Source organism: Oncorhynchus mykiss, chromosome 13 (genome assembly GCF_013265735.2).
Source record: "Oncorhynchus mykiss isolate Arlee chromosome 13, USDA_OmykA_1.1, whole genome shotgun sequence".
Taxonomy (NCBI): domain Eukaryota; kingdom Metazoa; phylum Chordata; class Actinopteri; order Salmoniformes; family Salmonidae; genus Oncorhynchus; species Oncorhynchus mykiss.
The window spans coordinates 3,611,229-3,626,879 of NC_048577.1; the positions used below are offsets into that span (position 1 = coordinate 3,611,229).

Below are 15,651 nucleotides of genomic sequence, written 5' to 3' on the forward strand. Positions count from 1 at the left end.
CACCACCGACCCCGCCACATCATCGCCACGGTAAGAATCCCCGTTTACCGTGTCGCTGCCACCGCCCTCCCACCGTCCGTATGCCAACGGAACCTCCAAAACAACGAAGCCCGTCTCCCCCGCCACGGTGTCGGCGTCGTCCGACCCGTTTTGTTGTCGTGTTCGTCTTCTAATCTAATAACAGTTAGTTTTTTTCTTCTGTTTCTTGCGCTCCTTTCATCCTGGTCCTTCTGTCTCCAGAAGCCCTTTATCCACATCAAAGGAACCACATCAATTGGTTTGACTGCCAGGAGAGTCTCCAGGAAAAAGACCTCGTAGCGAAGATCACCACAGGCTTTCCTGACGCATTTATTTACATCTTCGCCTTGCTGGGGTTCTTCTCCCCATCCTGCTCCATCCTGCTCTATCCTGCTCCATCCTGCTCCATCTCTACCCTCCATCCTGCTCCATCTCTACCCTCCATCCCCTTCCACCCCATCCTGCTCCATCCTGCTCCATCTCTACCCTCCATCCTGCTCCATCCTGCTCCATCCTGCTCCATCTCTACCCTCCATCCTGCTCCATCTCTACCCTCCATCCCCTTCCACCCCATCCTGCTCCATCCTGCTCCATCTCTACCCTCCATCTCTACCCTCCATCTCCTTCCACCCCATCCTGCTCCATCCTGCTCCATCCTGCTCCATCCTGCTCCATCCTGCTCCATCTCTACCCTCCATCTCCTTCCACCCCATCCTGCTCCATCTCTACCCTCCATCTCCTTCCACCCCATCCTGCTCCATCTCTACCCTCCATCTCTACCCTCCATCTCCTTCCACCCCATCCTGCTCCATCCTGCTCCATCCTGCTCCATCCTGCTCCATCCTGCTCCATCCTGCTCCATCTCTACCCTCCATCTCCTTCCACCCCATCCGCTCTTCCTTGGCTGCGGAATGCCTCAGAACTCTCCTCCATTGTTTTACCAACCCACGATGTTCCGATTCCACATTCTCATTCCCCAATCAAATAGAACTCCTTTGTTAGACTGTTATAGACAGGAAACATTTCCGATTTCTAAACTAGGTTTAATGTAGGGTTCTTTTTTCTCTCTCTCTCTCGACCGGGCAGTAGGTAGAGTCTCCAAGACTGTTGATGACAATACGTGAAACAATATTTGAATAAGCAGCAGGAGGTAAATCTTTTAATCCAGTGTAGCTAATCCAGCCTTGCAGGAGGAGGTGGAGGAGGAGGAGGAGGCCATTTTGGTCTCTCTATATTCACACTGTCTCAATACACATCAGTAGGAAGCCATGGCAGACACGCTGACAGTCCTCTTTATGGGCCCAAGCCGGGCTGAAAAAGAACAGGGGATGAATGAATGGGTTTAAACACTTCTCAGACGTTAAAGGTTTCTATGCTTTTTTTTCTTCCAGTTTTTTTCCCTTCTTTTTCTGGTTATTACTCGGTAATGAGCCTGTGTGGAGCTCTGAGAAGAGAGAGACAGATCTCAGCCTTTCTCTCGTTAGCTGTTAGGATTGTCTGTGTGCTGTAGAACCCACAGAATACGGATGATAGCTACTATTCTACTATCTCAACACAATAAACCAACAAGTCGTGCTCGTCTCCTTAGTTTGATGCTTCGTGACTCTTAACACATGTTGTGGGCTGTTTAGCTACGACCCAACCCTCTCCAAACAGCCGTCCTCCATGGCTGATTAGCTACGACCCAACCCTCTCCAAACAGCAGTCCTCCATGGCTGTTTAGCTACGACCCAACCCTCTCCAAACAGCCGTCCTCCATGGCTGTTTAGCTACGACCCAACCCTCTCCAAACAGCCGTCCTCCATGGCTGTTTAGCTACGACCCAACCCTCTCCAAACAGCCGTCCTCCATGGCTGTTTAGCTACGACCCAACCCTCTCCAAACAGCCGTCCTCCATGGCTGTTTAGCTACGACCCAACCCTCTCCAAACAGCCGTCCTCCATGGCTGTTTAGCTACGACCCAACCCTCTCCAAACAGCCGTCCTCCATGGCTGTTTAGCTACGACCCAACCCTCTCCAAACAGCCGTCCTCCATGGCTGTTTAGCTACGAACCAACCTTCTCCAAACAGCCGTCCTCCATGGCTGTTTAGCTACGAACCAACCTTCTCCAAACAGCCGTCCTCCATGGCTGTTTAGCTACGACCCAACCCTCTCCAAACAGCCGTCCTCCATGGCTGTTTAGCTACGACCCAACCCTCTCCAAACAGCCGTCCTCCATGGCTGTTTAGCTACGACCCAACCCTCTCCAAACAGCCGTCCTCCATGGCTGTTTAGCTACGAACCAACCCTCTCCAAACAGCCGTCCTCCATGGCTGTTTAGCTACGACCCAACCCTCTCCAAACAGCCGTCCTCCATGGCTGTTTAGCTACGAACCAACCCTCTCCAAACAGCCGTCCTCCATGGCTGTTTAGCTACGACCCAACCCTCTCCAAACAGCCGTCCTCCATGGCTGTTTAGCTACGACCCAACCCTCTCCAAACAGCCGTCCTCCATGGCTGTTTAGCTACGACCCAACCCTCTCCAAACAGCCGTCCTCCATGGCTGTTTAGCTACGAACCAACCTTCTCCAAACAGCCGTCCTCCATGGCTGTTTAGCTACGAACCAACCTTCTCCAAACAGCCGTCCTCCATGGCTGTTTAGCTACGAACCAACCTTCTCCAAACAGCCGTCCTCCATGGCTGTTTAGCTACGACCCAACCCTCTCCAAACAGCCGTCCTCCATGGCTGTTTAGCTACGACCCAACCCTCTCCAAACAGCCGTCCTCCATGGCTGTTTAGCTACGACCCAACCCTCTCCAAACAGCCGTCCTCCATGGCTGTTTAGCTACGAACCAACCCTCTCCAAACAGCCGTCCTCCATGGCTGTTTAGCTACGACCCAACCCTCTCCAAACAGCCGTCCTCCATGGCTGTTTAGCTACGAACCAACCCTCTCCAAACAGCCGTCCTCCATGGCTGTTTAGCTACGACCCAACCCTCTCCAAACAGCCGTCCTCCATGGCTGTTTAGCTACGACCCAACCCTCTCCAAACAGCCGTCCTCCATGGCTGTTTAGCTACGACCCAACCCTCTCCAAACAGCCGTCCTCCATGGCTGTTTAGCTACGAACCAACCTTCTCCAAACAGCCGTCCTCCATGGCTGTTTAGCTACGAACCAACCTTCTCCAAACAGCCGTCCTCCATGGCTGTTTAGCTACGACCCAACCCTCTCCAAACAGCCGTCCTCCATGGCTGTTTAGCTACGACCCAACCCTCTCCAAACAGCCGTCCTCCATGGCTGTTTAGCTACGACCCAACCCTCTCCAAACAGCCGTCCTCCATGGCTGTTTAGCTACGACCCAACCCTCTCCAAACAGCCGTCCTCCATGGCTGTTTAGCTACGAACCAACCCTCTCCAAACAGCCGTCCTCCATGGCTGTTTAGCTACGACCCAACCCTCTCCAAACAACCGTCCTCCATGGCTGTTTAGCTACGAACCAACCCTCTCCAAACAGTCTGCATCCCAAATGGTGCCTTATTCCCTACGTAGTGCACTACTACCCTATTGGCTCCGGTAAAAAATTGTGCGCTACACACTGAGTGTACAAAACATTAGGAACAACTTCCTAATATTGGGTTGCACAACCCCCTTTGTCTTCAGGACAGCCTCAAGTCGTCGGAGCATGGACTCTACAAGGTGTCGAGAGCGTTTCCGCAGGGATGCTGACCCATGTTGACTCCAATGCTTCCTACAGTTGCGTCAAGTTGGCTGGATGTCCTTCGGGTGGTGGACCGTTCTTGATACATCCTTGAGCGTGAATAACCCAGCAGCGTGGCAGTTCTTGACACACTAAAACCGGTACCCCGTTCAAAGGCACTTAAATCTTTTGTCCTTCCCGTTCAATGGCACACACGTACAATCCATGTCTCGTCTTTAAAAAAAAAACGTATTTAACCCGTCTCCTCCCCCTTCATCTACACTGACTGAAGTGGATTTAACAGACGACATCAATAAGAGATCCTAACATTCACCTGGTCAGTCGTTATGTCATGGGAAAGAGCAGGTGTTCCTAATTATTTGTCGACTCGGTGTATTGGGACGTATGTCATGGGAAAGAGCAGGTGTTCCTAATTATTTGTCGACTCGGTGTATTGGGACGTATGTCATGGAAAGAGCAGGTGTTCCTAATTATTTGTCGACTCGGTGTATTGGGACGTATGTCATGGAAAGAGCAGGTATTCCTAATTATTTGTTGACTCGGTGTATTGGGACGTATGTCATGGAAAGAGCAGGTGTTCCTAATTATTTGTCGACTCGGTGTATTGGGACGTATGTCATGGAAAGAGCAGGTGTTCCTAATTATTTGTCGACTCGGTGTATTGGGAATAGGGTGTCATCTGGGACGCAATGTGTTCTCCTCCTCGCCCCCGAGGTTCCTCTCTCTTTCTCCGGGAGGTATATATAATGAAGACTTCAGTCGTCCTTTCAGCGTTTAAATGGCTCTTTGTGTGAGAGGAGGTAAAGCCTGTTTCAGTCAGGCCCGTACGGACGCCTAAATCCGCCATGGCAGCTGCAACAAAGGACCCCGAGACCACGACACACAGACAAAGGGTGTATCTCAATAGTCTTGACTAGACTCTCGTCTAGGACACACAGACAAAGGGTGTCTCTATGTGTGTGTGTCCCCTCACCATTCCCGTTTTGGACTTGGGAAGAGGCCCCTGGTGGCATGTCTTGTGGGGTATGTATGGGTGTGTGAAGAGACTCCTGGTGGCATGTCTTGTGGGGTATGTATGGGTGTCTGAAGAGAACCCTGATGGCATGTCTTGTGGGGTATGTATGGGTGTGTGAAGAGGCCCCTGGTGGCATGTCTTGTGGGGTATGTATGGGTGTCTGAAGAGAACCCTGATGGCATGTCTTGTGGGGTATGTATGGGTGTCTGAAGAGACCCCTGATGGCATGTCTTGTGGGGTATGTATGGGTGTGTGAAGAGACCCCTGATGGCATGTCTTGTGGGGTATGTATGGGTGTGTGAAGAGACCCCTGGTGGCATGTCTTGTGGGGTATGTAGGGGTGTGTGAAGAGACCCCTGGTGGCATGTCTTGTGGGGTAGGTATGGGTGTGTGAAGAGAACCCTGATGGCATGTCTTGTGGGGTATGTATGGGTGTGTGAAGAGACCCCTGATGTCATGTCTTGTGGGGTATGTATGGGTGTCTGAAGAGACCCCTGATGGCATGTCTTGTGGGGTATGTATGGGTGTCTGAAGAGACCCCTGGTGGCATGTCTAGTGGGGTATGTATGGGTGTCTGAAGAGACCCCTGATGGCATGTCTTGTGGGGTATGTATGGGTGTCTGAAGAGACCCCTGATGGCATGTCTAGTGGGGTATGTATGGGTGTCTGAAGAGACCCCTGGTGGCATGTCTTGTGGGGTATGTATGGGTGTCTGAAGAGACCCCTGGTGGCATGTCTTGTGGGGTATGTAGGGGTGTGTGAGCTGAATGTGATTTGATTATCCAGACAATTGGGACTTTTCGCCACAGTAATATTTACCATAACTAAAAGAGAAGCAGTACATCTCTGGTCAACCGTCAACCAGAAAGACTATCATCCATGTTGTTGATGTTAGTTATATGTGTGTAGTTAAAGGGCAAGACGTGCTGTTTTGTTTTGAGACAGCTTTGCTAGGTCTTTCTTTTCTGCACCTGACCATATTACCAGACAGTCATCGAGATGGGACAAGACTAGAGTCTGGACAACTAGTACAGTTGATCTTTGTGTCAGAAACACAGAACATATTTTTATAACAGACAATATCCCTCCCCATCTTCACAACAACCTAGTCAACAACCTAGTCTAACAGTTGACCATGATAACTTCTCCTCATCTAAACAACAAATTAGTCAATATGACTTGACCATGATAATTGACCATACAATGTTATACCTTGGAGTTCAGCTTCCTCAGCGCTCACATCCTCTATGCACCACGTCAGTTAAGGTCTTAGAGAATGTTTAGAGCCAAATACAATGCATTTAGTTTTAGATTTATTAAAGACCAGTTGATTATTACATCACCCATTCTGATACTGACTGTGACCAGTTGATTATTACATCACCCATTCTGATACTGACTGTGACCAGTTGATTATTACATCACCCATTCTGATACTGACTGTGACCAGTTGATTATTACATCACCCATTCTGATACTGACTGTGACCAGTTGATTATTACATCACCCATTCTGATACTGACTGTGACCAGTTCATTATTACATCACCCATTCTGATACTGACCAGTTTATTATTACATCACCCATTCTGATACTGACTGTGACCAGTTCATTATTACATCACCCATTCTGATACTGACCAGTTTATTATTACATCACCCATTCTGATACTGACTGTGACCAGTTATTATTACATCACCCATTCTGATACTGACTGTGACCAGTTCATTATTACATCACCCATTCTGATACTGACTGTGACCAGTTCATTATTACATCACCCATTCTGATACTGACCAGTTTATTATTACATCACCCATTCTGATACTGACTGTGACCAGTTTATTATTACATCACCCATTCTGATACTGACTGTGACCAGTTTATTATTACATCACCCATTCTGATACTGACTGTGACCAGTTCATTATTACATCACCCATTCTGATACTGACTGTGACCAGTTCATTATTACATCACCCATTCTGATACTGACCGTGACCAGTTTATTATTACATCACCCATTCTGATACTGACTGTGATCAGTTCATTATTACATCACCCATTCTGATACTGACTGTGACCAGTTCATTATTACATCACCCATTCTGATACTGACTGTGGCCAGTTCATTATTACATCACCCATTCTGATACTGACTGTGACCAGTTCATTATTACATCACCCATTCTGATACTGACTGTGACCAGTTCATTATTACATCACCCATTCTGATACTGACTGTGACCAGTTCATTATTACATCACCCATTCTGATACTGACTGTGACCAGTTCATTATTACATCACCCATTCTGATACTGACCAGTTTATTATTACATCACCCATTCTGATACTGACCAGTTCATTATTACATCACCCATTCTGATACTGACTGTGACCAGTTGATTATTACATCACCCATTCTGATACTGACCGTGACCAGTTTATTATTACATCACCCATTCTGATACTGACTGTGACCAGTTCATTATTACATCACCCATTCTGATACTGACTGTGACCAGTTTATTATTACATCACCCATTCTGATACTGACCGTGACCAGTTTATTATTACATCACCCATTCTGATACTGACCAGTTTATTATTACATCACCCATTCTGATACTGACCAGTTTATTATTACATCACCCATTCTGATACTGACTGTGACCAGTTTATTATTACATCACCCATTCTGATACTGACCATGACCAGTTCATTATTACATCACCCATTCTGATACTGACCGTGACCAGTTTATTATTACATCACCCATTCTGATACTGACTGTGACCAGTTTATTATTACATCATCCATTCTGATACTGACTGTGACCAGTTCATTATTACATCACCCATTCTGATACTGACTGTGACCAGTTCATTATTACATCACCCATTCTGATACTGACCAGTTTATTATTACATCACCCATTCTGATACTGACCAGTTCATTATTACATCACCCATGCTGATACTGACTGTGACCAGTTTATTATTACATCACCCATTCTGATACGGACTGTGACCAGGTTATTATTACATCACCCATTCTGATACGGACTGTGACCAGGTTATTATTACATCACCCATTCTTATACGGACTGTGACCAGTTCATTTTTACATCCCCCATTCTGATACTGACTGTGACCAGTTTATTATTACATCACCCATTCTGATACTGACTGTGACCAGTTTATTATTACATCACCCATTCTGACACTGACTGTGACCAGTTTATTATTTCATCACCCATTCTGGTACTGACTGTGACCAGTTCTTTATTACATCACCCATTCTGATACTGACTGTGACCAGTTTATTATTACATCACCCATTCTGACACTGACTGTGACCAGTTTATTATTACATCACCCATTCTGATACTGACTGTGACCAGTTCTTTATTACATCACCCATTCTGATACTGACTGTGACCAGGTTATTATTACATCACCCATTCTGACATTCTTATTTAGAATATCAGTGAGCTCACTGGCTTTGGGTGCTGCCATGTAGAGTGTGGAATCATCCGCATGCCGTCCTAGCTTGGTGTAAGACCAGTGGTAAAATCATTTATAAACATAGAGAAATGTAACGCCCCAACCTGCCTGAGAGACACTGCACACTGTACATATCTGATGTTAGAGAAGCTTCCACTGAAGAACTCTCTGGGTTCTATTGGTTAAATGTAACGGCCCAACCTGCCTGAGAGACACTGCACACGGTACATATCTGATGTTAGAGAAGCTTCCACTGAAGAACTCTCTGGGTTCTATTGGTTAAATGTAACGGCCCGACCTGCCTGAGAGACACTGCACACGGTACATATCTGATGTTAGAGAAGCTTCCACTGAAGAACTCTCTGGGTTCTATTGGTTAAATGTAACGGCCCAACCTGCCTGAGAGACACTGCACACGGTACATATCTGATGTTAGAGAAGCTTCCACTGAAGAACTCTCTGGGTTCTATTGGTTAAATGTAACGGCCCGACCTGCCTGAGAGACACTGCACACGGTACATATCTGATGTTAGAGAAGCTTCCACTGAAGAACTCTCTGGGTTCTATTGGTTAAATGTAACGGCCCAACCTGCCTGAGAGACACTGCACACTGTACATATCTGATGTTAGAGAAGCTTCCACTGAAGAACTCTCTGGGTTCTATTGGTTAAATGTAACGGCCCGACCTGCCTGAGAGACACTGCACACGGTACATATCTGATGTTAGAGAAGCTTCCACTGAAGAACTCTCTGGGTTCTATTGGTTAAATGTAACGCCCCAACTTGCCTGAGAGACACTGCACACGGTACATATCTGATGTTAGAGAAGCTTCCACTGAAGAACTCTCTGGGTTCTATTGGTTAAATGACTCTCCAGCCGTGTGATGGCAGGTGATGTAAAGCCACAGCAAGTTAGTTTATTCAATAACATTAAAAATCTGCTCTGAAATCTAACAATACAGCTCCAATGTCATCCTGTTATTTTAACCAATCAGCAGTCATCTGAGTCAGTGCAGTACAAGTTGAGTGCCCTTCTCTATATGCATGCTGAGGTAGTTTCTCTACCTCTCCAACACTAACTTGACCAAATTCAAAACAACAATCCTTCTCTTTCCCTGTTAGATATTTTATATATTAGTATGATGGTTCACTGTTCAACATTGTCATTTAATTTCAGAGTTTTTTTTTTTCCCTCTCCAGTTTTAGTAGTGAAACAGCCATTTAACATGACGGGCAACATCAAAAGGTTTTGTTATCGGTGACCTTTCAACTTCAAAGACGGACGGAGATGAATTGGGTTTTCTGTCCGTTATATCATTTAAGGTACTCCAGCGTCTTTTCCCATTGTGTTTTACGTCATTTATCTCGGTTTGGTAATTATCATTTCTTCTTGTTTTTGCTAAGTTTAGTCACAATATGTCTCCATGCACAACACGTCAACCAATCAGCTGAGCAGCCTGACTTTTTTGCATCACGTCTTTGAACCATAAAATGTTTCAATTCCTCATCAAGCTAACAGGGTTCTAACAGGGTTCTAACAGGGTTCTAACAGGGTTCTAACAGGGTCCGAACAGTTCTCACAGGGTTCTAACAGTTCTCACAGGGTTCTAATAGTTCTCACAGGGTTCTAACAGTTCTCACAGAGTTCTAATAGTTCTCACAGGGTTCTAACAGGGTTCTAACAGGGTTCTAACAGGGTACGAACAGTTCTCACAGGGTTCTAACAGTTCTCACAGGGTTCTAATAGTTCTCATAGGGTTCTAACAGTTCTCACAGAGTTCTAATAGTTCTCACAGGGTTCTAACAGTTCTCACAGGGTTCTAACAGTTCTCACAGGGTTCTAACAGGGTTCTAACAGGGTTCTAACAGTACTCACAGGGTTCTAACAGGGTTCTAACAGTTCTCACAGGGTTCCAACAGGGTTCTAACAGGGTTCCAACAGTTCTCACAGGGTTCTAACAGGGTTCTAACAGTTAAGGTATTAACAATTGCCATGAATAATTTTACAAATATTTCCAGTGCTGCATCTTGGTTCACTTCCTCAAACACATCAGACCAACATGTACATGTTTACATCTTCAACAACAACAACAGAGTCCTGAGAAAATATATTGTCTGATCTCTTATGAATTTACTTTAGGCCCAAACCTTTGGCACTTTCCTTGTTATTGACAAAAATGTTATGGTCACTACAGCCAATGGGAATTTATATTAGTTTGGAGCAAAGCTTTGCAGCATTAGTGACAATATGATCAATACAAGTGGATGTCATAGATCCGACACTATTGGTTTACACTGTAGTTGGCTGGGTGATAATCTGAGTTGTATTACCGGCATCAATCACACTGTAGTTGGCTGAGTGATAATCTGGGTGATATTACAGGCATAAATCACACTGTAGTTGGCTGAGTGATAATCTGGGTTATATTACAGGCATCAGTCACACTCTTGTTGGCTGAGTGATAATCTGGGTTATATTACTGGCATCAGTCACACTCTTGTTGGCTGAGTGATAATCTGGGTTATATTACCGGCATCAGTCACACTGTAGTTGGCTCGGTGATAATCTGGGTTAGATTACAGGCATCAGTCACACTCTTGTTGGCTGAGTGATAATCTGGGTTAGATTACAGGCATCAGTCACAGTTAGAAGATTCCTCTAGAGAGGACAGCTAGTTGCTAACCAGTCACTGTTCAGGTCACCCTGATAAATAGACCTCTCTGTTTACATCACACACCTCATTGCACCTCGTTGCAACACATATTATCCAGATACTGACTGTTGGCACTTGGCCCGTAGCAGAACCCCAAAAGAAGAGTTTAGTCGAGGCAAGTGAACCTGTAGCCATATTACTTCAACAGCATTTGACATGAGATCCTTTTTTAATCTTAACAGGAAGAGGCAGCTGTTGTCTCTGAATATAAACAACTACACCTCCACCATAGGCATTCCTGTCTTCTCTGTAGATGTTACATTATATCCCTGTTTTGCTACTGCTGTATCATCACAATAATTATCTGAGTCAGTTTCAGATGGCCTGTAGCCATACTACTTCAACAGCATTTGACATGAGATCCTTTTTTAATCTTAACAGGAAGTAGCAGTAGTGTTGTCTCTGAATATAAACAACTACACCTCCACCATAGGCATTCCTGTCTTCTCTGTAGATGTTACATTATATCCCTGTTTTGCTACTGCTGTATCATCAAAATAATTATCTATGTCAGTTTCAGATGGCCAGTATATGAATGTTATCCGATATTAGCAATCTATTGAATTAATTAACCTTATTTCTAAGGGTACATATATTAACATGGGCAATTCTTAGCCCTTTCCTGGGTAGCTAAACGCTGTTTTGTCAATAGTTTTACTCGTCTCGAAGCCACAGATAAAGGGTGTTTCTCAATAGTCTTGACTAGACCCTAGTCTAGGATCCACTGATACAGGGTGTTTCTCAATAGTCTTGACGAGACCCTCGTCTAGGACCCACAGATACAGGGTGTATCTCAATAGTCTTGACTAGACCCTAGTCTAGGACCCACAGATAAAGGGTGTATCTCAATAGTCTTGACTAGACTCTCGTCTAGGACCCACAGATACAGGGTGATTCTCAATAGTCTTGACTAGACCCTAGTCTAGGATCCACGGATTAAGGGTGTTTCTCAATAGTCTTGACTAGACCCTAGTCTAGGACCCACAGATTAAGGGTGTTTCTCAATAGTCTTGACTAGACCCTAGTCTAGGATCCACGGATTAAGGGTGTTTCTCAATAGTCTTGACTAGACCCTAGTCTAGGACCCACAGATACAGGGTGTTTCTCAATAGTCTTGACTAGACCCTAGTCTAGGACCCACAGATAAAGGGTGTTTCTCAATAGTCTTGACTAGACCCTCGTCTAGGATCCACAGATTAAGGGTGTTTCTCAATAGTCTTGACCAGACCCTAGTCTAGGACCCACAGATTAAGGGTGTTTCTCAATAGTCTTGACTAGACCCTAGTCTAGGACCCACAGATTAAGGGTGTTCCTCAATAGTCTTGACTAGACCCTAGTCTAGGCCTTTGATCGTAAGGAGGAGACAATGACATCACAGATTTTTCAGCATCATCTCTCACGACAACCGCAATCCATGGGTCACGTAAACGTTTCCCAAAGTCGCCACGGTTACCGAGCCATTCTTTATGACAAAGGAACTATCCTCAAGGACAGTACCACACACACACACACACACACACACACACACACACACACACACACACACACACACACACACACACACACACACACACACACACACCTAGCGCCAGACAGTCTGGGATATGTGGGTCTATATTGTGATTGTTATCTGTCTTGGTTATTATAGTGGTTCTGATTTAATCATTATTGCATCATGGATGTGAGTGTGTACGTGTGTGTTTACCCGTGTGTGTGTGTGTACCCGTGTGTGTGTGTGTGTCGTCGACCCATTCCTTGAGCTCAGCAGGTGTGTGTGTGTGTGTGTGTGTGTAGGTGTGTGTGTGTGTGTGTGGTGTAGAATGTATTTTATTGCTTTACGGCATCACCGTCCTGTAGTCCACCTGATCACAGTTCTAAAACAACCCACAGACATCATTACACCGGAGAGACAATGGCAGAGAGAGAGAGAGTGTGGGTGTGTGTGTGGGTGGGTGAGGTTACATGCAGAGCAGAAGAGGTGGTGGGAGGGTTTGAGGGGGCAGCAAGAAGATTAAACACACATTCACATCCTCAAGGAGCAGGGGAGGGGGGAGGGGCAGTTGTGTCTCCCCCCCCCCCCCCAGTGAGGTGACCTTTTGTTCAGCTGAGGGCTCAACCGAAGTTCCCTTAGGACACACACACACACACACACACAGACACGCACACACACACAAACACACACACAGTACACACACACATACAGTACACACACACACAGTACACATGCACACACTCACAGTACACACACACACACACACACACTCCCAGTCCCAGTCCCAGTGGGGTCATTAGTGATTAATAAGTAGCAACATGCCCCAGTAGATATGATAAAGGTCAGACTGATCATCTACTCTCTCTATCCTGATACTCTACTGGCTCCACCCTGGGGACTGTGTGTGTGTGTGTGTGTGTGTGTGTGTGTGTGTGTGTGTGTGTACTGTGAGTGTGTGCATGTGTACTGTGTATGTGTGTACTGTGTGTGTGTGTGTGTACTGTGTGTGTACGTGTGTACTGTGAGTGTGTGTGTGTAATGTGTGTGTGTGTACTGTGAGTGTGTGTGTGTGTGTACTGTGTGTGTGTGTGTGTGTGTGTGTGTATGGATGTGTACTGTGTGTGTGTGTGTGTGTGTACTGTGTGTGTGTCTGTGTAATGTGTGTGTGGATGTGTACTGTGTGTGTGTGTGTGTGTGTGTGTAATGTGTGTATGGATGTGTACTGTGTGTGTGTGTGTGTGTGTGTGTATGTGTGTGTGTGTGTGTGTGTGTATGGATGTGTACTGTGTGTGTGTGTGTGTGTAATGTGTGTATGGATGTGTACTGTGTGTGTGTGTGTGTGTGTGTGTGTGTGTGTGTGTGTGTGTGTGTGTGTGTGTGTGTGTGTGTGTGTGTGTGTGTGTGTGTGTGTGTGTGTGTGTGTGTGTATGGATGTGTACTGTGTGTGTGTGTGTGTGTGTGTGTAATGTGTGTATGGATGTGTACTGTGTGTGTGTGTGTAATGTGTGTATGGATGTGTAATGTGTAAGCAAAGCGATACATCAACTCTTTAGTGATGGTAATATGTTTGACATGCCAGCCATGTAGCCTCCTAGAGGAGGACAGAGACCTGGAGGATAAACAACACCAACAGACAGAGACCTGGAGGATAAACAACACCAACAGACAGAGACCTGGAGGATAAACAACACCTACAGACAGACAGAGACCTGGAGGATAAACAACACCAACAGACAGACAGAGACCTGGAGGATAAACAACACCAACAGACAGACAGAGACCTGGAGGATAAACAACACCAACAGACAGACAGAGACCTGGAGGATAAACAACACCAACAGACAGACAGAAACCTGGAGGATAAACAACACCAACAGACAGAGACCTGGAGGATAAACAACACCAACAGACAGACAGAGACCTGGAGGATAAACAACACCAACAGACAGACAGAGACCTGGAGAATAAACAACACCAACAGACAGACAGAGACCTGGAGGATAAACAACACCAACAGACAGACAGAGACCTGGAGGATAAACAACACCAACAGACAGACAGAGACCTGGAGGATAAACAACACCAACAGACAGAGACCTGGAGGATAAACAACACCAACAGACAGAGACCTGGAGGATAAACAACACCGACAGACAGAGACCTGGAGGATAAACAACACCAACAGACAGACAGAGACCTGGAGGATAAACAACACCAACAGACAGACAGAGACCTGGAGGATAAACAACACCAACAGACAGACAGAGACCTGGAGGATAAACAACACCAACAGACAGACAGAGACCTGGAGGATAAACAACACCAACAGACAGAGACCTGGAGGATAAACAACACCTACAGACAGACAGAGACCTGGAGGATAAACAACACCAACAGACAGACAGAGACCTGGAGGATAAACAACACCAACAGACAGACAGAGACCTGGAGGATAAACAACACCAACAGACAGACAGAGACCTGGAGGATAAACAACACCTACAGACAGACAGAGACCTGGAGGATAAACAACACCAACAGACAGACAGAGACCTGGAGGATAAACAACACCAACAGACAGACAGTAGCTACAGATGAGTTATATAGAGTTTACACAGACTGAGATATGACTCTAGTCTGGACTTCAGATGAGTTATATAGAGTTTACACCGACTGAGATATGGCTCTGGTCTGGACTACAGGGGAGTTATATAGAGTTTACACAGACTGAGATATGACTCTAGTCTGGACTACAGGGGAGTTATATAGAGTTTACACAGACTGAGATATGGCTCTGGTCTGGACTACAGGGGAGTTATATAGAGTTTACACAGACTGAGATATGACTCTAGTCTGGACTACAGATGAGTTATATAGAGTTTACACAGACTGAGATATGACTCTGGTTACAGAAATTGGAGTCTGTCTGTCTCTCTCCTCTGTTCTATCCAATCCCAATTCTCTCTCCCTATCGATCTCCTTCCCCATTAGTTAAGCTACCTACTTGACCCCCCCCCTCTCTGTCTCTCTCTACCCCCCCCCCTCTCTCTCTCTCTCTCTCTCTCTCTCTCTCTCTCCCCTCCTCTCTCTCCCTGTCTCTCTCCCTGCTCTCTCTCTCTCTCTCTCTCGCTCTCTCTCTCTCTCTCTCTCCCTCACCTCCTCTCTCTCCCTCCCTCCTCACTCTCCCTGTCTCTCTCCCCTCTCT

General features: G+C 45.9%; 1 long non-coding RNA gene across 1 annotated transcript in view; it reads left to right on the plus strand.

Annotated features, from left to right (window-relative positions):
- LOC118938142 overlaps positions 1–14,063 on the plus strand; it is a 14,230-nt gene extending 167 nt beyond the window's left edge. Inside the window, exons 1-2 of the long non-coding RNA XR_005035406.1 lie at positions 1–30; positions 14,026–14,063. The exon at positions 1–30 is cut by the window's left edge and continues 167 nt beyond it. This is a non-coding gene — a long non-coding RNA (uncharacterized LOC118938142). The remainder of the gene's footprint in view (positions 31–14,025) is intronic.
- The last annotated feature ends 1,588 nt before the right edge of the window (positions 14,064–15,651 follow it).